General features: G+C 40.5%; 2 non-coding genes across 2 annotated transcripts; both read right to left on the minus strand.

The window, feature by feature from the left end:
• Nucleotides 1–5,748: 5,748 nt before the first annotated feature.
• On the minus strand, nucleotides 5,749–5,826 carry Trnaa-cgc. The gene has a single exon. It is a non-coding gene; the product is annotated as a tRNA-Ala (tRNA).
• Nucleotides 5,827–19,294: 13,468 nt separating this feature from the next.
• Nucleotides 19,295–19,369, minus strand: Trnas-cga. Its single transcript has one exon. It is a non-coding gene; the product is annotated as a tRNA-Ser (tRNA).
• Nucleotides 19,370–20,646: the final 1,277 nt, after the last annotated feature.

A 20,646-nucleotide genomic window follows, 5' to 3' on the forward strand; every position in this document is an offset into this window, starting at 1 on the left:
TTTAACAACTAGGGCAAACATTATACAGCCACCTTGATAAAAATATAAGCCATAGGTTTGAGGTGTGAGAAAATTGAGAATATGTGTGTGTGTGTGTGTGTGTGTGTGTGTGTGTGAGTTCAGGTAGGTAATTCAAATGCTTCCTACAAATAAGGCAATTGCATAATTTCATGAGTGAAAATGGAAGTGTTTTTGTAGACATGATGTAATAAGAATATAAATGAGCGTTACATAGATCTTGTCTACAAGTGAACACTTTTCTCAGAGCCAAAGTTAGAAAATTGAGTGCTCATTTCGAACGTTTACTTCGTAGAGAACTGCAAAACAGACTGTACTTTGCACTTATTTTTGTATAGTTTATTCTATAGACGCTTGATTTTATTAAATTCAGCACTCAGCAGTGTCTGTTTAAAAGCTGGACAAGTTACAGAATATAGCAGTAACTTTCTAGAAATAGCAGAATAACAATTTACCTTTTACTATTTCTGTAGAATCTGAAACATTTCACAAATACATCGCTTAAATGCGTGGGCTGCGTCTTGTAGCGCTGTTCAGAGGCAGCGGCGGTTCCTTCGTGACGTCACAGCCTCAGCCAATGGCAGGACAGAACGCTTACTGATCAACCTTATTTTTTTTACGGACCTTGGTACAAACTTTCCACGCATCAGACAGAGATAAAGATTTATAATTGAGATTGCTCATTGTCGCCCTTTCGCTGCCCATGGGTGAACATTGCTTCACAACTCTAATGGATGACAACAAAAAATACTGAGCTGTTGGTGCTCTTTCAACTTCAATTTTTGTGTGTTTCTTCTTTGAGGTAAAAAGGCTATTCAGGAATAGTTTGTTGCTCCGACGATGACATAATTAAATGGTGTCTAGAGCGAATTTCAAAAATACGATTTATCTGCAAAAAAACAACAAATTAATTCCGGTCGTGAATATTTATTAACAGTATTGAATCCAGCAATGGGATGTGTGTTAATACTGGTACCTGTTCAAAGTTGCGCAGAAAGAAAACAACATAAATAACGTCGACGTCCGTCGCTTTTCTAAGACTTGTTGTAAGGTAATTTCAAGTTGGTTTCCCACTCCGAAATGTTTGAAAAGCATAACGATTTGTTTACACTTATTAATAAGCTGTAAATTATCTGAAGCTGTCTATTATTTTCCGACATGTGCCTTTATTACTTTCAAAACTGAGAAGTCTTGAGTTTTATCTGCAGTGTTCACAGACAAACAAATCAGTGTGTTCCAGAGCATTTCCACACATTCTTGCTGCACTCTCAATAGGGTTCCATGAAATTTATTCTTTTAGGTCACTGGTCCTACACATCTTTCTGAGCCTTCTTCAGATCAATCTGCCTTAATATTTCGTTTATCTTGTCAATACACAGTACACGTTCATACTATCATCCAGAAAACAGGCGGAGATAATTAGCTACAAAACTGTGAATCGGGTGTTCAAATTTGGATTCAGGCTCTCCAATGCAGGTACTGAAGATTGAATACTCTTCTAGCTTGAGGTGGAACTTCTGTCAATGAGTCTTTAAGCATTTATCGGAGTATCTTGCAACAGCAAGACCAGCCAATACTGCAATCGTATTCCCAGCCTCACCCATAAAGATTTAGATCTGCCAGCTTCAGAGTAAATGTGGTGTTCAGAATAAAATTAGGGAAATGCGCAGAGCAAAACAGTCGCTTTACTTTCGCGGGAGACAATGCTTTTACCATGCTGATACCACCATCTCGTCACGAATGTTACAGTTCCGAAGATTTCAGATATTAGCCCTATTTCTCCACTTTCCTGAAGTATTTCCTTGCCAATAGTTCCTGCTGTCACAGATTCACGAGAGAATTTTCTGTAGAATAGAACACTGTTTAGAAGATTATAATTATGGTCTATGTAATGATCAGTTAAGAGTCAAATAATGATTGATTGTGGAATTCTCAGTCCAAAAGTCGGTTTTATCAATGACGTGTTCAAAACTTCTAGCACTACCTCGCTTTTAGCATCCTTTGCTTGTGATGCAACAGCACATAAAATTGTTGTAGCATTGCATTGTAACCCAGATGGATGTATATACCTATTCCTTGCCCCAAACTATATGCATACTTGCACTAGATCCATAAAATATGGATCTGTGAATCTGACGAATGACCAAATGTCATATGCACTAATACTAAAACACACATTCCTACACCTAGTCTGGGTTTTGGGAGTAACTTTCGTTGCACCTGAGTCCATATGCATGTTTGCACTGACACACAGATGTTCTGATGGATAGGAGGGGCTTGTACCTTTTCTGTTGTACAGAATCTGTAAACTGTTTGTGCTCCTTTGGAATATGTCTCCAAATTTTTCCATCTCATCTTGTTAAGTGCCTACCTCTTTTGGCATGCATCATCCAGTCACCTGATAACATTTTTTGCTAGTCATTTTGTACCTCTAGTTCTTCTGTAACTTTCTTTTTGGATTGTCCTGCAACAACATTCTGCTGTTGTTGACTCATCTCTTCACAAAATGGATCATATATGAACTAATGTTAACGGTGCTGACTAGATGATGAAGATTGTGATGATGTTTGGGTTGTGGGGCGCTCAACTGTGCAGTTAGCAGCGCCCGTACAAATTCCCAACGTTTTCTCAGACCAATCTTGCCACTTACATGAATGATGAGGACAACACAAACACACAGTCATCTCGAGGCAGGTGAAAATCCCTGACCGCCTCCGCCCCCCCCCCCCCCCCCCCCCCCCAGCGGGAATCGTACCCGGGACCCCTTGCCAGGGAAGCGAGAAGGCGACACCAGCTGCTGACTAGAGAGAGGAAGCAAGCATAAGCTGTAGTGGCAAGTGTATTGCATAATGCTTGCACATACTGCAAATTCACAGTCAATGCGCAAGTGAAGGCAAGTGCATGGCATCCATGTGGTGGTAGAGAAGCACACAAATTACTCATGGCTGTCAATATTTGCTCACACGGCTCTATTATCAGGCAAGATGGCATTGGTCACCTCCCTCAAGTTCTGCCAATGTCTGTGAAGCATTTTAACATCTACCGTGTACCTACAGGAGTTGTGAGATGCTCAGAATGGGAAACAGTCTAAGAAAAGTGTCAAATGTTGCTTGAATTTACCCCAAAAGTGTCAAATGTCCAGGAAGAAAAACAAAATCCTTTTGTAAGCATGGCAAAAGGAATGAGAAAACCATTTCTGCTCGAATTATAGGCTTAAAATCGTGGTAGTGAAGAAGATGATTGTCTCTAGTGCCACAATTTTTCAGAATAAGCATATATTAGATGCACTTAATGGTAGAAATGGGCCCACAGTTCATGTGCAGGAGTTGATACAGATAACGAAGATGCCGCACACATTTGTACATTATGTGAATAGAACTGTTTTTTGAATTTACATTTTCTTGTAGGGTTATTTGATATTTAATTAACAAAAGAAAAGGTACCCTGTTGTACCTCACTTGTGGGGCAGATGGAACAAAAGACACTCTTGTTATAATCAGTTGATTTCAAGAGCTGCAAGGGTTGTATGTCCATTCAGGGCATATTTTGTACTTCGTAACAATGTAATAAATGCATATATGTAACAGAAATAAGGCTTTTAGATTATTTGATGACAATCTGGTCCAAACATTACATACGAAAATAATAATATTTCTGGATTACAAAATATAACTCTTCGTGCTTTAAACAGGTACTTCAATTAAATCGCATCTACTTACATCATAGGCCAATTATTTGTAGACGAACATAACAGTCAAAAAGAAATCCATGTTAAACAGCAGCAGGCATGGTGAAAATTGGTTTGGAGCATGCAAAACAGGACTTCGTTGATAAATTAAGCAGATATGCTATAATTGAAAAAGACCTTACACAATTAAACTTGTTTAACGTAACACAGGCAAAAAATAATATAATACACACTGCAAATCACATGCTGGGTCAACTTTGAAGTCATAGTTGTGGCCTTTTTGGCTTGTTGCAAAAAGTCTTGACAAAATGCTTTGTCATAACAGGAACCAGAATTCCTGGTCTTCAACACAGAAATAGACCAGAGATTCAATGGATATGGATGATCTGAACTCACTTCTATTTTTCCTCACAAGGCTGAAAACACATTCACATTCTGTGATGCTAAGGGGCATGGTGAGAATAGAGAGCACTACTCTATAAATTCAGTAATACTTAAGAAGTCCATTGCCTCCATGAATCTGTACCCAGTTGGAATCACTTTCAGCATCTTGATTTGCAGCCAAAGTGTCATATAACTCAAGAACTGTAAACTGCCTGTGAAGTTCATTCACTGCCTCATCTGTAGTTTCATTGTCCTCCTTGCATAACATGATAGGAAACTTTTCCAACAAAAAATAAATGGAAGAAAAATGCCCATCTTCAATTTTGTCTACCCCCGTGCTGGTCCCAACAGCCTTGTATCACTAGCAGTTGAGATGACAGGCATCTTATGGCTGTAAAGGATCATGCAGCCACGTCTCGATCCCTGAGTCAACAGATGGGGACGTTTGCAAGACAACAACCATCTGCACAAACAGTTTGATGACATTTGCAGCAGCACGGACTATCAGCGCGGAGAGCACGGCTGCGGTTACCCTTGATGCTGCATTACAGACAGGAGCACCTGCAATGGTGTACTCGACGACGAACCTGGGTGCACAAATGGCAAGTCATTTTTTCGGATAAATCCAGGTTCTGTTTACAGCATCATGATGGTCGCATCCGTGTTTGGCAGCATCGGGGTGAACGCAAATTGGAAGCGTGTATTTGTCATCGCCATACTGGCGTATCAACCGACGTGACGGTACGGGGTGCCATCGGTTACACATCTCGGTCACCTCTCGTTCGCATTGACGGCACTTTGAACAGTGGACGTTACATTTCAGATGTGTTACGACCTGTGGCTCTACCCTTCATTCGATCCCTGCAATACCCTACATTTCAGCAGGATAATGAACGACCGCATGTTGCAGGTCCTGTACGGGCCTTTCTGGATACAGAAAATGTTCGACTGCTGCCCTGGCCAGCACATTCTCCAGATGTCTCACCAATTGAAAACGTCTGGTCAATGGTGGCCGAGCAACTGGCTCGTCACAATACGCCAGTCACTACTCTTGATGAACTGTGGTATCGTGTTGAAGCTCTGTTTGACTCAATGCCCAGGCGTATCAAGGCCGTTATTATGGCCAGAGGTGGTTGTTCTGGGTACAGATTTCTCAGCATCTAGGCACCCAAATTGCGTGAAAATGTAATTACATGTCAGTTCTACTATAATATATTTGTACAAAGAATACCCGTTTATCATCTGCACTTCTTCTTGGTGTAGCAATTTTAATGGCCAGTAGTGTATAATTCAGCTGATATAGATTACCAGGAGAGCTAGCCTCCCTCATTGGTTTGGAGGACTGGGTGTGATTACTCCCAGGCAGTACGCCCTTCCCACTGGGTGGAGGAGAAGAGGATTTCGAGGGTTCCGTCTTGGCCCCACGAGCTGCTAGGGAAATGAGGGTCGACTCGGACAGAGCCCCGCATGCCTGAGTAAGCCTTATACAAGGAGAGGAGGAGGAGATTAGTGTTTAACGTCCCGTCGACAACGAGGTCATTAGAGACGGAGCGGGTGAGGGAAGGATGGGGAAGGAAATCGGCCGTGCCCTTTCAAAGGAACCATCCCGGCATTTGCCTGAAGCGATTTAGGGTAATCACGGAAAACCTAAATCAGGATGGCCGGAGACGGGATTGAACCGTCGTCCTCCCGAATGCGAGTCCAGTGTGCTAACCACTGCGCCACCTCGCTCGGCCTTGTACAACTGAGGTGCAGCAAGTTCTCCAGAGCTTGCCTGTAAATGACTGTTCCACCTCAACAGCCGTGCAGCTCATCACTGCACAGCTCACCTCGAGGTTGAGGGATTTTTATAGAGGATTTTACCATCCTCGCGATCTGGGTGGCCGAGCCGAGATCCCCGTTCCCTGCGACACACGACGTTCCACTGTCGCGCCGTACAGTGGTCGCCGAAGCACGCGCAGAGCTTACGGTAACGGGAGTCCGGTGGCAGTTACCGGTCCCCGACTCGGACACCCCAGGGTCGGCGAGACAGTACTCGGCAAACAAATGCGGAGCCCCTGAGGACGTACGGAGACTCGGCAGCGAACGAGAGTACGGTGTGAAACTTCCTGGCAGATTAAAACTGTGGTGCACACTCCTCTACAGAGTGAAAATCTCATTCTGGAAACATTCTCCAGGCTGTGGCTAGCCATGTCTCCGCAGTATCCTTTCTTTCAGGAGTGCTAGTTCTGCAAGTTTCGCAGGAGAACTTCTGTAAAGTTTGGAAGGTAGGAGACGAGATACTGGCAGAAGTAAAGCTGTGGGGACCGGGCGTGAGTCGTGCTTCGGTAGCTCAGATGGAGTTCGAGTCTCGGTCGGGCACACAGTTTTAATCTGCCAGGAAGTTTCATATCAGCGCACACTCTGCTGCAGAGTGAAAATCTCGTTCGAGAGTACGGTGTGTCATTGGGAAAGGTATCTCACCATTGCAATACGGTCGTGCAATCGCACGTGCCAGGTGTCCGCACACGGCCGTGACTCTTGCAACAACTTGAGCACGTACATAGCCACAAAAATGGAAAAAAAACTTCTCCTTCTGCACGACTGTGCGAGACATCACACGTCTGCATGCCCGAGAAGAGCTCACAGAATTACACTGGACTGTTCTTCCTCAGCCAGTCCATATCTTGCACCTTCCAAAGTCCGTCTGTTTGGCCCTACGGAGGATGCACCCCGTGGGGAGCAGTACACGGATGACGGGGAAGTTGGTGACGCAGCAAGACGTCGACCGGTAGGGTGGTACCGTGCAGGTATACGGGCCGTTCCGGTGAGGTGGCGTACGGCCGTCGATTCAGTGGGGATTAAGTTGAAAAATAGGGTTTTGTACCCAAAGGAGTGGGGAGTAATATAATGGACTGGAACCCAGAATAAAATCAACCTGATTTCAGAAAAAAAGTGTCGCATTACTTATTGAATGTCTCTTGCAGTTTGATGTTCCTCGGTTCAAATATGTACCACGTTTGAAGGTGACGATGTCCGTAATGTGCATTTATAGATCCAGGTTACGTCTGTGTCAAAATTTATAACATAGCAGATGATTGGTATGATGTGCACACCTGTGAATGGTCAGTAACAAAGATAAACAAAAAAACATTCCTCCCTCACTTCTAACTCTGCAGTGGTCATGCTACTTACCGCTCTGTCCTTGAGGTAAGTGACCAACTTTACTTAGTTCATGGCTAAATTCACCGACATCAATTACAATTGACCACATTTTAAAATATTACTGCCTCTGCAACTCTTTTTGTTTGCTAATAAGCAGGAAAATTACTCTCATAAGAAGCTCTTAATGTCAGTTGATGTTTTTTGGATTCAGCTGTTAGTTGCTAGGTGTATATCGTTATACTGTGGGTCGGAATTTGATGATCACTGGTTTGTAATGTAACTGAAGAAAATTAATACAATTTCCTGAAAGTAGGTTGAAACCTGTTATTCACAAATAATGAATGTATTTGTTCACTTGAAATTATTTATACTGTATATGTTTAAAGCAATCAAAAGTATGCCACAACTGTAAGATTAAAATGGCCACCTTTTATGTTTTCTGTGGACAGTTACTATTTATAAGAATATTTAAGTGTTAAATGAGGTGTGGTGATAAATCATATTACGTTATAACCAATTGCCGAGACAGTGACATCTGAACGCACCACTAGTATTGTGGGGAAAATATCTAAATAGGACACTGATTTACAACTATAGTGAAATGATGCCAACAATTTGACCAAGGTCACACAGACTTGGGTGATGTTGATTGTGAAGGCCAGATCTTGCACCATGCGATTTGCATATTTTCACCGGGCTGAAAGAATATCCAAGGGAAAGAGATTTCTGCCAGTGAAAATGTTCACTCAGCAGTTCTCGAATGGCTCTGTGACTAAGGAGTGGATATCTATTGCGGAACTGAAACACAGTTAGAACATTACAACTACTGTCTACGGAGACTTGGGGAATACGTTGAAAAAATTATGTCGTGTATCTGTACAATCTGAAGTGTAGTGCAGCATTCAATAAGAGTTACTTAGTCTGTCATAATTATTTGTAACTTACTTTTTGAAGTCCCCACATATGAACTCCAATATGCATGGAAACACATTTAAGAAAAAACAATCCTGTTTGTAAGTACTGATGCAGTCTTAGAATTAGAGGAAATAATTCACAAGTTTGGGAGACTGTACAAGCAATTCAACAGCTCCAATGGAAACATACGTATTCCAGTTTTTAGGATGGTCACATCTGTTGGTTTAAATCGGGGAATGTTTGTGGTCTTAGGGTCAATTCATCTACCAAAACAAAAAGAAAGCTAAAGTACAATGACACACTCAATGATTTTCAGCCCCCATTTATCAATGCACTGAAGTGTGTCATGAATTTATGTACATATGTATGTACTAAAAGGTTTTTGAACAAGACACCTATGTGTTGCTGAAGTTCACAGAGAAGAGAAGGGAAAAAGAAAGCACTTATAATGTATGTGTGAATCAAGGGAATGTCGAAGGAGGTGGTGGAATTAAGGCGAAGTGCCTTATTGTGGGTGGTCAGGGAGATGCTATAACATTTAAAATAGATGAAATGATATTTGTTAGTTTAGTGCAAACAGTGGGCATTCCAACCACATAATTTTATAAACAAATATGTAGCTTCCAAAATAAAAAAATATACATACAGAAGTATTTGAACAACACACCCACCCAGATATCTTCAGTCCACATACAGCAAGCTATGAGTGACATCTATGTACATGAAAAGTCTGCCACTAGCCATTTCCATGTTTGCATCTGTATATTGAGTGTTTATATTGCTACAACTGTGGTAGGATCTCTGTGCTGGTATCTGCAGTCATATAGTAAAGTTATTGCCCAGAAAATAATCAATTAAAATTTTGATGTAAGTCTGAGCTCAGCTGGATTAAGGATATAAAAATCTGTCTGTTGGCATATACAGCACAATTAGTAAAATTTCCATGTCATTTCATTAACAAATCTCATTGAAATATCAGTGTGAACTACTTTGGTGGCTGCGAACATAAACTGTGTTTCAGTCTCGGTTGGTGGATGTATTCTGGGAATCAGTGCCACATTAAATGTTTATGGTGCCTTTAAAAACAATTTCGTTCAACAGTCTGTTTCCATAAACTGTGATTAATGAGATGAAGAGATTCATGGTAAGTGTTGCCACTGAAACTGTCCCTGATTGGGTGGTTTAGCTTAGTAGAAGTATCACTAACTAACTTAACAAAATAATCAGAAAAAAATCAGCTGAAGTTGAGGGTGTGAGAACAGTCATGTTGGGTACTGCAAAATGAGTAATGTTCACAAGAGGTAAGAAAAATAGCAGGTTTATTCAATAACTAAAGCACTACTGAGCAATGAAATGATCTGAAAATTTAATAGTTCTTAGTGAAAGTCACTTGGCGATACAATAACACGAAAGTTATATACAGCTAACCTTCCCGAGACAAAATAAAAGTGTGTTCAGGAACAATGGTGTCATCTGTGCCGACTTGCCTAGAAATAAATGCTCGACATATGGGTATAGGGCACAAAACAAACTCATTGCTGAGTGATGACTAGTACAAGATTTTTGCAACGTGAGACAAGGAACTGATTCTCTCTCTTGGGATAAATGGCCAGAGTAACGTTCAAATGACCGGAACACAGTTATCACGCGAGTGTATCGGTGGTGACAGGTGAGAGCTTGAATCTCAGCTAGTATCCGTGTGGCCACATGTGCTTGACAATCAGAGGAAATTTCCTGTGGTGGGAAGCAGCGTTTTATGTATCAAACTGTTTTACAAGTGTAGAGACACTGCAACAAGCTGTAATGTAACAAATTATTGGGAGTTGTCGTCTTGCATTGAAAGCATAGCTCACGATGGGGCTAGAAGGAGAGCAGATTTTGATTCTCTTGCAAGCACAGCTGATACTGGCTTCTGGGCCAAACAAACTGGATACTTGCCTAATGCTGCGTGCAGTATGTTACACATACTCTCTATGAATCTGAAGAAGTACTATAAAATATTAACTGGCCTGTTTCATACTTAGTATATGAAATTCTATGGATAACACAACCATACTGTTAAAATTTCAAATCAATAACTTCAATACTTTTGGAGATATAAATTTTACCTGAAACACATAATAACTCTGCTGGCATTGTGAAACTGATTTAGGGACTGTCATGTATTCATTTACAGTATTGATTGAAACTACAACCAAGAGGATAGATTCATATAATCTAATTCTCTGGAATTTTCTTTAGTTTCATGAGTACAGATTTCTGGCAAAATTAAAAGTACTTTGGAAAATTGTTATTTCATTGTGTTTTGGTTGTGTGGGTGTTTTGGAGAGACAGAGAGTGAATGGAGGACATACGTATTAAGTTGCTGTACAATAGCGGAATTTGTGATGTATATCCGAGCGAGCTTGATTTTGTAAAAGCCACTGCGAAGAGAAGACAAGTATTAAATGTATTAGTAATTTATTTTGTGGAAAATAATCATATTTTATTTTCACTAAATTTAATTTAGTTTCGGAATTACGAGATTTCTAGTGTACATTACTTGTGTTAATCTGATTGGCTGACATTAGAAATACCACAATTATAGAAGTGATTGAGATGATATGATTGGCTGCTCAACATACCAGCCAATAGGAAATCAGCATTTCCTGTGCATTTGAGTAGGTATTTGTGCCTCATATCAATGGTCTGTAGAGTTGCTCGGGAGCCATCTTCTGGTAAACACCTATGTTAAACCGCGCTGATCAAATTTGTATCAAAATGCACGTGTTTGATCAGTTCTCATGTTTTTGATGAAAAGTGACTACAGTATTGACTATTTTCTGAAAGTCTGAGCTTTTCAGGAGATTTATTTTAGGAGACATTCAAGTGTGAACATTTCGTGTCGTACATATACACCGTGTGGTGTGTATCGTCCAAATTACGAGACATTATGGTGAGCACTTCTTTACGAGAAGCCTGCTGAATTACTGAAGGTGCTAACTCGCATGTAGCCTTGGGTCAGTGACTGTTGAGAATGTTCTTAATATTGTGTCCGACTAAATACTGTAACAGAGACAGCCAGTAACATTGCATAATTGATGTCGGGATATTAAATACAGACTTAATAGCCATTTTCAGCGTTTTAAAGACAATAAACAAACTTAAAGGAAATTTTTGACAATTTTTCAAATGAGTTGTGCAAGAATCCCGAAAGCTCGATAGTTTAACTAACTTGCAGGTTCTAGCCCACAGATCAGAGTTATGTGGCCGTTGCGTGGTCGGTATTTAGTCGAATTTTCATCAGTGGTGCTGCCACAGAGCATAACAGATATGACGTGCATAACAACGTAGTGTGTCCATCACGGTGCATGACTGACTGATATTGTTGCTATGAAAGGCAGATGAGAAGTGAAGACAATGTTATACAGGTATACGCCTAGCTAGATCCAGAGCTATTGCCTCGGCCCCAGTGGCCAGCGACCGCAGTTGACGGGTGCACAATTGTGTGGTGGGTTTGAGAGCTCCATATAGAAATAGGCATATGAAGAAACAAACTCACAGATAACTGTAGCAAGCTAGACACACATGGAATGGGGTGGACTGGTAAGACCAATGTGTGGCAAACATCCACCATACTGTCATCACCCAATAGGCCAATTTAAAGGTAATAAATGTGTGACCACATGAAACTAAAAAATACTGTTATTGTGTGACATAGTTATAATACACAAAAATTTTCAGTTTCGAGACAATGAAGTTGATCGCTACTGAGAAGAACAAGAAGACAAGGCTTGAACCAGTTTAGTACCATTCCGACGAGTAGTCGACCGTGGTCTTTCAGTAGGAATCATCCTGGAATTTGCCTGAAGCAATTTAGAAAAATTACAGAAAACCTAACTCACAAAAGCGGGATGCAGTTTGGATCCTCTGACTTCTAAAATATGAGGCCACTCAATCAAACACTGGAAAATCCTGAATGCAATGTGACAATATTATGAGAAGGAAAGTTGCTACTCACCATATAGTGGAGATGCCGAGTCGCAGAAAGGCACAACAAAGACTCTCACAATTAAAGCTTTCGGCCATTGGCCTTCATCAACAATAGACACACACACACACACACAAATGTAACTGACACAAACTTACACACATGACTGTAAGACAGTGTTACCACTTTTGGTTTATCCATACCATACAATACTGTTTTGCAAAGAAGTTATTTAATAATGTAAAAAATTTGTGCTACACTGTTCACTCAGTACTCACTACTGATCACTGTGCGCAGCATGCACACATTATTTCATAATGTAAACACTACATACATCGTAACGTGACATGATGAAGTTTGGTTTCCATTACGTATACTGTAACATCTCATTGTCTTGCCTGAAAAACAGAGTCAGCACTCCTCCATAATGAGTGGGGAGTTTAACTCTTAAAGAGGATGATGCATTAATATTATCCACAAATAACATGCAACTAAAAGACACTGGCTGATACACGCTGATGATAGAACTAAGCACATACTGCACTGAAAGAGGAAGGCGAGGTAAGTGACTTTGATGGAGATGTTATTGTCAGTGATGTTGACGAAGTAGTTTTGGAGGACTATGAAGAAGAAGATGATGACGATTATCAGTTATTTGTGGCGTTTAAGAATAATGAAGTTTCAGAGCTATTTGTAAATGATGTTGACAATACAGGTAAGGTAAGTGATGTATGTGATGTTGTAAGTACGGATCGTGGAATACCAGTCCAGTCAAAACAGTTTTCATTAATGTCATGCAGAGTAGTGATCCAAACAGTAAAGGTGAGGTATCTGTGAGCCTGGAGAATAAAGGTGAAAACTTTTTAAAGTTTCTTTTGGACCAGATTGATGACAGCATAGATAAAGGTGCATTCTGCAATAAGTTAGCTGTGGTTAGTCAGAATTTGTATCCCAGTTGGTGGAATGTAGTGAGACAGGATCTAAGAAGGAAGTGTAATTTTGACAGTTATGTGTTTTTTGTTTTTTCTGTAACAAGTGATGTTAGTTGTGCCATGGAATCTATTCACTGTGTTCAATATTTACCTGACTGCATGAGTAATCAAAGTAATGTTATGATACCTGTAAAGTTGATAAAACCTTGTGAAGACAATGTGGATGTAGCATTTGATGAAATTGAAAGTGATCTTTTGCATGAAGTGTCAGACTAGAGAGAGGATGATTCAGATTTTGGGTATCCTTACATTAAAATTAAGATTGATCAGTGGGAAGGCAACTGTTTCATTGAAACATGTAGCCTGATTTGTGGTGTATCTGAACAATTTAGAGACAAGATCAAGTACAGTAAGAGTTTTGTGGAAATGCCCATTGTTGGTGTAAATAGAAGAGGAGCTACAGGTGAGCAAAGCAAATTGGTAAAATCTCAGGTAGTTTTAATGTGTAGTATAGACGACAAAATCTTTGAACATGGATGCTTAGTGATCCCTAGTCTGGAAGAAAATATAATTCTTGGTATGGATTGGATAGTGGAAATTGAGGCTTGTTTATAAAGGAGTGCTAGAGAATTGATTAATTTGGAATCTAAAAGTAATAATTAAGTGAAAACTAATTTCTGTATTTTAAACGGTAGGAAAATTTGTAACAAATTACAAAACATTGTAACAAGGAGAGTACCAGATGTTTTATGATGATATAAATTTTGACGAGACTGAGGACCAGTATTTTGAAACTGTATTTGATTCTAAAGTGAGGGAAGTGAAAACTCTTAATGATCAATTTGTTATTGGAGTTTAGAAATGTGTTCAGTGAAAGGCTATCAGTGCAAGCTTTACCTTAGAGATCATCAACCTTTCTTTCTCAAGCCATATAGTATATGATTTTCAACAAGGAAAAATGTAGAGAAAGAAATTCAGAAAATGGAAACGTGGGGAGTAATTGAGAGAAGCAGGAGTGCTTACAATAATTCTTTGGTTGTGGCTGTTGGTGTTGTTGTGGTCTTCAGTCCTGAGACTCGTTTGATGCAGCTCTCCATGCTACTCTATCCTGTGCAATCTTCTTCATCTCCCAGTTCCTACTGCAACCTACATCCTTCTGAATCTGCTTGGTGTATTCATCTCTTGGTCTCCCTCTTCGATTTTTACCCTCCACTGCTAAATTTGTGATCCCTTGATGCCTCAGAACATGCCCTACCAACCAATCCCTTCTTCTTGTCAAGTTGTGCCACAGACTCCTCTTCTCCCCAATTCTATTCAATACCTCCTCATTAGTTATGTGATCTACCCATCTAATCTTCAGCATTCTTCTGTAGCACCACATTTCAAAAGCTTCTATTCTCTTCTTGTGTATGTTTCACTTCCATACATGGCTACACTCCACACAAATACTTTGAAATGACTTCCTGACACTTAAATCTATACTCGATGTTAACAAATTTCTCTTCTTCAGAAACGCTTTCCTTGCCATTGCCAGTCTACATTTTATATCCTCACTACTTCGACCACCATTGGTTATTTTGCTCCCCAAATAGCAAAACTCCTTTACTACTTCAAGTGTCTCATTTCCTAATCTAATTCCCTCAGCATCACCCGACTTAATTCTACTACATTCCATTATCCTCGTTTTGCTTTTGTTGTTGTTTATCTAATATCCTCCTTTCAAGACACTGTCCATTCTGTTCAACTGCTCTTCCAAGTCCTTTGCTGACTCTGACAGAATTACAATGTCATCGGCGAACCTCATAGTTTTTATTTCTTCTCCATGGACTTTAATACCTACTCCAAATTTTTCTTTTGTTTCCTTTGCTGCTTGCTCAATATACAGATTGAACAACATCGGGGAGAGGCTACAACCCTGTCTCACTCCCTTCCCAACCACTGCTTCCCTTTCATGTCCCTCGACTCTTATAATTGCCATCTGGTTTCTGTACAAATTGTAAATAGCTTTTTGCTCCCTGTATTATAACCCTGCCACCTTCAGAATTTGAAAGAGAGTATTCCACTCAACATTTTCAAAAGCTTTCTCTAAGTCTACAAACGCTAGAAACGTAGGTTTTCTTTTCTTAATCTAGCTTCTGAAATAAGTTGTAGGGTTAGTATTGCCTCACGTGTTCCCATATTCCTACAGAATCCAAACTGATCTTTCCCGAGGTTGGCTTCTACCAGTGTTTCCATTTGTCTGTAAAGAATTCGCATTAGTATTTTGCATCCATGACTTATTAAACTGAGAGTTTGGTAATTTTCACATCTGTCAACACCTACTTTCTTTGGGATTGGAAGTATTATATTCTTCTTGAAGTCAGTGGGTATTTCACCTGTCTTGTACATTTTGCTCGCCAGATGGTAGAGTTTTGTCGGGACTGGCTCTCCCAAAGCTGTCAGTAGTTCTAATGGAATGTTGTCTACTCCTGAGGCCTTGTTTTGACTTAGGTCTTTCAGTGCTCTGTCAAACTTTTCACGCAGTATCATATCTCCCATTTCATCTTCATCTACATCCTCTTCCATTTCCATAATATTGCCCTCAAGTACATCGCCCTAGTATAGACCCTCTATATACTCCTTCCACCTTTCTGCCTTCCCTTCTTTGCTTAGAACTGGGTTTCCATTAAAGCTCTTGATATTCATGCAAGTAGTTCTCCTTTCTCCAAAGGTCTCTTTAATTTTCTTGTAGGCAGTATCTATCTTACCCCTAGTGAGATAAGCCTCTACATCCTTACATTTTCCCCTCTAGCCATCCCTGCTTAGCCATTTTGCACTTCCTGTCGATCTCATTTTTGAGACATTTGTATTCCTTTTTGCCTGCTTAATTTACTGCATTTTTATATTTTCTCCTTTCATCAATTAAATTAAATATTTCTTCTGCCACCCAAGGATTTCTACTAGCCCTCGTCTTTTAACCTACTTGATCCTCTGCTGCCTTCACTACTTCATCCCTCAAAGCTACCCATTCTTCTTCTACTGTATTTCTTTCTCCCATTCTTGTCAATTGTTTCCTTATGCTCTCCCTGAAACTCTGTACAACCTCTGGTTTAGTCAGTTTATCCATGTCCCATCTCCTTTAATTCCCACCTTTTTGCAGTTTCTTCAGTTGTAATCTACAGTTCATAACCAATAGATTGTGGTCAGAGTCCACATCTGCCCATGGAAATCTTACAATTTAAAACCTGGTTCCCAAATCTCTGTCTTAGGATTATGTAATCTATCTGATACCTTTCAGTACCTCCAGGCTTCTTCCATGTATACAACCTTCTGACATGAATCTTGAACCAAGTGTTAGCTATGATTAAGTTGTGCTCTGTGCAAAATTCCACCAGGTGGCTTCCTCTTTCATTTCTTACCCCCAATCCGTATTCACCTACTATGTTTCCTTCTCGCTCTTTTCCTACTATCGAATTCCAGTCACCCACGACTATTAAATTTTCGTCTCCCTTCACTATCTGAATAATTTCTTTTATCTCATCATACATTTCTTCATCATCTGCAGAAATAGTTGGCATATAAACTTGTACTACTGTAGTAGGCGTGGGCTTCGTGTCTATCTTGGCCACAACAATGCGCTCGCTGTGCTGTTTGTAGTAGCTTACCTGCATTCCTATTGTTTTATTCATTATTAAACCTGCTCCTGCGTTACCCCTATTTGGTTTTGTATTTATAACCCTGTATTCACCTGACCAGAAGTCTTGTTCCTCCTGCCACCGAACTTCACTAATTCACACTATATCCAACTTTAATCTATCCATTTCCCTTTTTAAATTTTCTAACCTACCTGCCCGATTAAAGGATCTGACATTCCACACTCCGATCCGTAGAGTGCCACTTTTCTTTCTCCTGATAACGACGTCCTCTTGAGTAGTCCCCGCCCGGAGATCCGAATGGGGGACTATTTTACCTCCGGAATATTTTACCCAAGAGGACGCCATAATCATTTATCCATACAGTAAAGCTGCATGCCCTCGGGAAAAATTATGGGTGTAGTTTCCCCTTGCTTTCAGCCGTTTGCAGTACCAACACAGCAAGGCCGTTTTGGTTAGTGTTACAAGGCCAGATCAGTCAATCGTCCAGACTGTTGCCCCTGCAACTACTGAAAAGGCTGCTGCCCCTCTTCAGGAACCATACATTTGTCTGGCCTCTCAACAGATACCCCTCCGTTGTGGTTGCATCTACGGTACAGCTATCTGTATCGCTGAGGCATGCAAGCCTCCCCACCAACGGCAAGGTCTATGGTTCGTGGGGGGAGGTTGGTTGTGGTAAGAAAAAGGAATGGTGGAGTGAGAATTGTTTTGGACTCTAGACATCTTAATAAGTTTCTTATCAGAGAGAAGGACCATCCTGAGAACATGTATAAACTGTTACAAAAATTATGTAAAATTTATGAGTAGTTTGGACTTGATCCCTGGATTTCACCAGATTCCACTTGAAATTAATTCTAGAAAGTATACCACATTTTTGTATGGAGGTAAGTGTTTTCAATACTGTGTGGTGCCATTTGGGCTAAATGTATCTGTAGCTAAATTCATAAGAGCTCTGGATTTTGTCTTGGGAAGTGAAGTGAGTTCAAAATTAATTGTGTACGGTCGCTGAAAAGACTTGGAAACAACATTTGGATCAGGAGGTATGATTTCGGAAATAGGTAAGTGTAAATTTGGTGTGGAATAAGTAAAATGTTTAGGACGTGTTATATCTGAGAAAGGAATTGCACATGGTAGAGGAACTTGATGCTATTGCTAAGTTTGCTGCTCCTTGCAACAAAAAACAGCTTAAACAATTTTTGGGTTAACTGAATTCTATAGAAAATTTTGTAACAGCCAAGCTCTGAATGCTTCATGCCTGTGTGTGTGAACTTTTGAAGAAGAATATTGTTTGGGATTGGGATCTGGAATGCAATGATGCTTTCAAAGAGATCAAAGGACAGTTGTGTCACAGTCAGATATGGTTCAGACTGGATTTCTCTCTTCCTTTTAGTATTATGACAGATACTAGTGATGTTAGTTTCGTTGCTCATTTATTTCAGGAGGTTGAAGTTGAAGGTGTTATTGAACATGGATCTCTTGCATTTGCTAGTAGTGTATGAAAAGACATACACTGTAACAGTGAAAGAACTTTTGGCTGTACATTGGGCATTCAACAAGTTTAAAAATTATTATACTGATCACAAAGCATTATGTTATCTCCAGGAGTGTAAGCTATACCATAACAGAATTACTCATTGGGACTTGATTTTAAAGCCATTCAATTATGAAATTGGACACATTAAGGGCACAGACAATGTTGTCACTGATGCTTTGTCTAGCCTACCTTTAGGGAGTGAATCATCTAACAACTTTGGAGAAGGAGTTTAAAATTATGTACTTGAGAGGTGTGAAAGAAGAAAAAAAGAGATATTGAAAATTTGCAAAGACATCCGCAGGTATCAAAATCATAATCAAAACTGGAAACTGGTTAAGAGCATGTTGGGTAAGAAAGGCACACACGGGTATTTTATTCAGGTGACATAAGACTGACTCGGAGGATTGGAAATTATGTTGGCCGGAAACAATGTACTAATACTTTAATTACTTATACACTGAGAGTTTTGATGACTGTGGATCAACCAAATGTACACAAAAGATTCAGGAGAACATCTATTTTTATAACATAGGAAGGAGAGTGAAGAAGAAGAATGCCAGCTGTGACAGATGTCAAAGAGTGAAGGGAAGTAACCAACAAATAGAGGTAAAATGCAAAACATACTGCCTAATAGTAACCTAGATCGTGTGTCTGTGGACGTCAATGGACCTTTGCCAAGTTATTATGTTTTTGTGGTGGTTGATGTATTTTCGAAGTTCATAAAGCTGTTTCCTCTTAAGAAAGCTACCAGTAAGCAAATTACTTCTAAGTTTGAAAACACATATTTTCATCAGACGGGTATTCTTAACACAATTTTATCTGACAATGGTTCTCAGTTTACATCGCAAGCTTGGAAATATTTTGTTGATCGTGCAAAAATAAGGCATGTTCTAACCTCTGTGTACCATCCATTGAGTAATCTTGCAGAAAGGTACATGGGAGAAATTGGAAGACTGTTTAGAACATAGATTGGATAGATTATGCCAGTGATTTTGAGGATATTATGAACATTTTACAACATTCTTCAACAGGTTTTGAACATTTGAAATCATGAAACTTCCTGGCAGATTAAAACTGTGTGCCCGACCGAGACTCGAACTCGGGACCTTTGCCTTTCGCGGGCAAGTGCTCTACCAACTGAGCTACCGAACCACGACTCACGCCCGGTACTCACAGCTTTACTTCTGCCAGTACCTCGTCTCCTACCTTCCAAACTTTACAGAAGCTCTCCTGCGAACCATGCAGAACTAGCACTCCTGAAAGAAAGGATATTGCGGAGACATGGCTTAGCCACAGCCTGGGGGATGTTTCCAGACCACGGCCTATCCACCTTTCACCATACCGTCTGTTAAGATGTATCCGGACAGCCAGTGAAAAGTGAGGTGGTGCTCCATCATGCTGAAACCACATTTCCTGACAGACATTCAAAGGCACAGCTTCCAAGAACGCGTCCATTACATGTCGTAGGAAGACTAAGTATGGACCTGTGAGCTTGGATAGAAGGAGGTATGGTCCAATCACATGACCGTCCAGAATACCTGCCCAGATGTTATTTCCAAACCTGTCTTGAAATCCCTGAACATGCACGGCACGAGGGTTTTCGTCCGCCCAGACATGGCTATTTCAAGCATTCAGAACACAACCCCTTGTGAACCTACATTCATCTGTGAAGAGAACTCGATGTGGAACCACGGGTGCATTGATGAAACAGTGCAGGAACCACGTGCAGAAAGCGATGCATTGTGGAAAGTCTGCTGACCCGTAGCGTGTACCCTTTGTAAGTGGTACGGATGTAATTGTTGCTTATGCAGGACGTTCAAGGCGGTACTGACTAACAGCCATTACACGAGCAATTGTTCACGAACTCGTTGACGGGCTGTCTTCAATGCGACGCAGTGCACCTTCTTCAAATTCGGGAGTGCAGTGTCACTGTGGAGCGCCACAGTCCTGCCTCCTCACGGTGAAGTTACCCGTTTCTCGTAGCCGTTGTGTAACTTGGGCAAACAGTTTGTGCGAGGGAGTGTTACGGTGTGGTAAACATTCGTGATGCAGCCGACTAGTAGCTCTTCCATTACCTCCAGCTTCGCCATACACAAGGAGCAAGTCTGTGTATTCCACAAATGTGTACTGCACCGTGTTTCCTCTATCGGTGACGCACAGTTATTGACTCGGTCTCACAGCAGAGCATACAATAAGTGACATCTGGGGATCGTTTGACATAGTACACGTCATCGTGTCTACCCTGTTGCATACCAGGACAGGGAACTCTGAGACGTTGACAAAGTACACATCTGAAATGAAACTGTCGTAGAATGGAAACGATACGATTCTGGACATGGGTTCCTATTCAAAATGTTATGTACTCACTACCCTCTACATGTCCTAGAAGTTTGTAACGGGAATTTCCGACCACCCAGTATATCGTGTGA

This window comes from Schistocerca americana, chromosome 11 (genome assembly GCF_021461395.2).
Source record: "Schistocerca americana isolate TAMUIC-IGC-003095 chromosome 11, iqSchAmer2.1, whole genome shotgun sequence".
Lineage (NCBI taxonomy): Eukaryota > Metazoa > Arthropoda > Insecta > Orthoptera > Acrididae > Schistocerca > Schistocerca americana.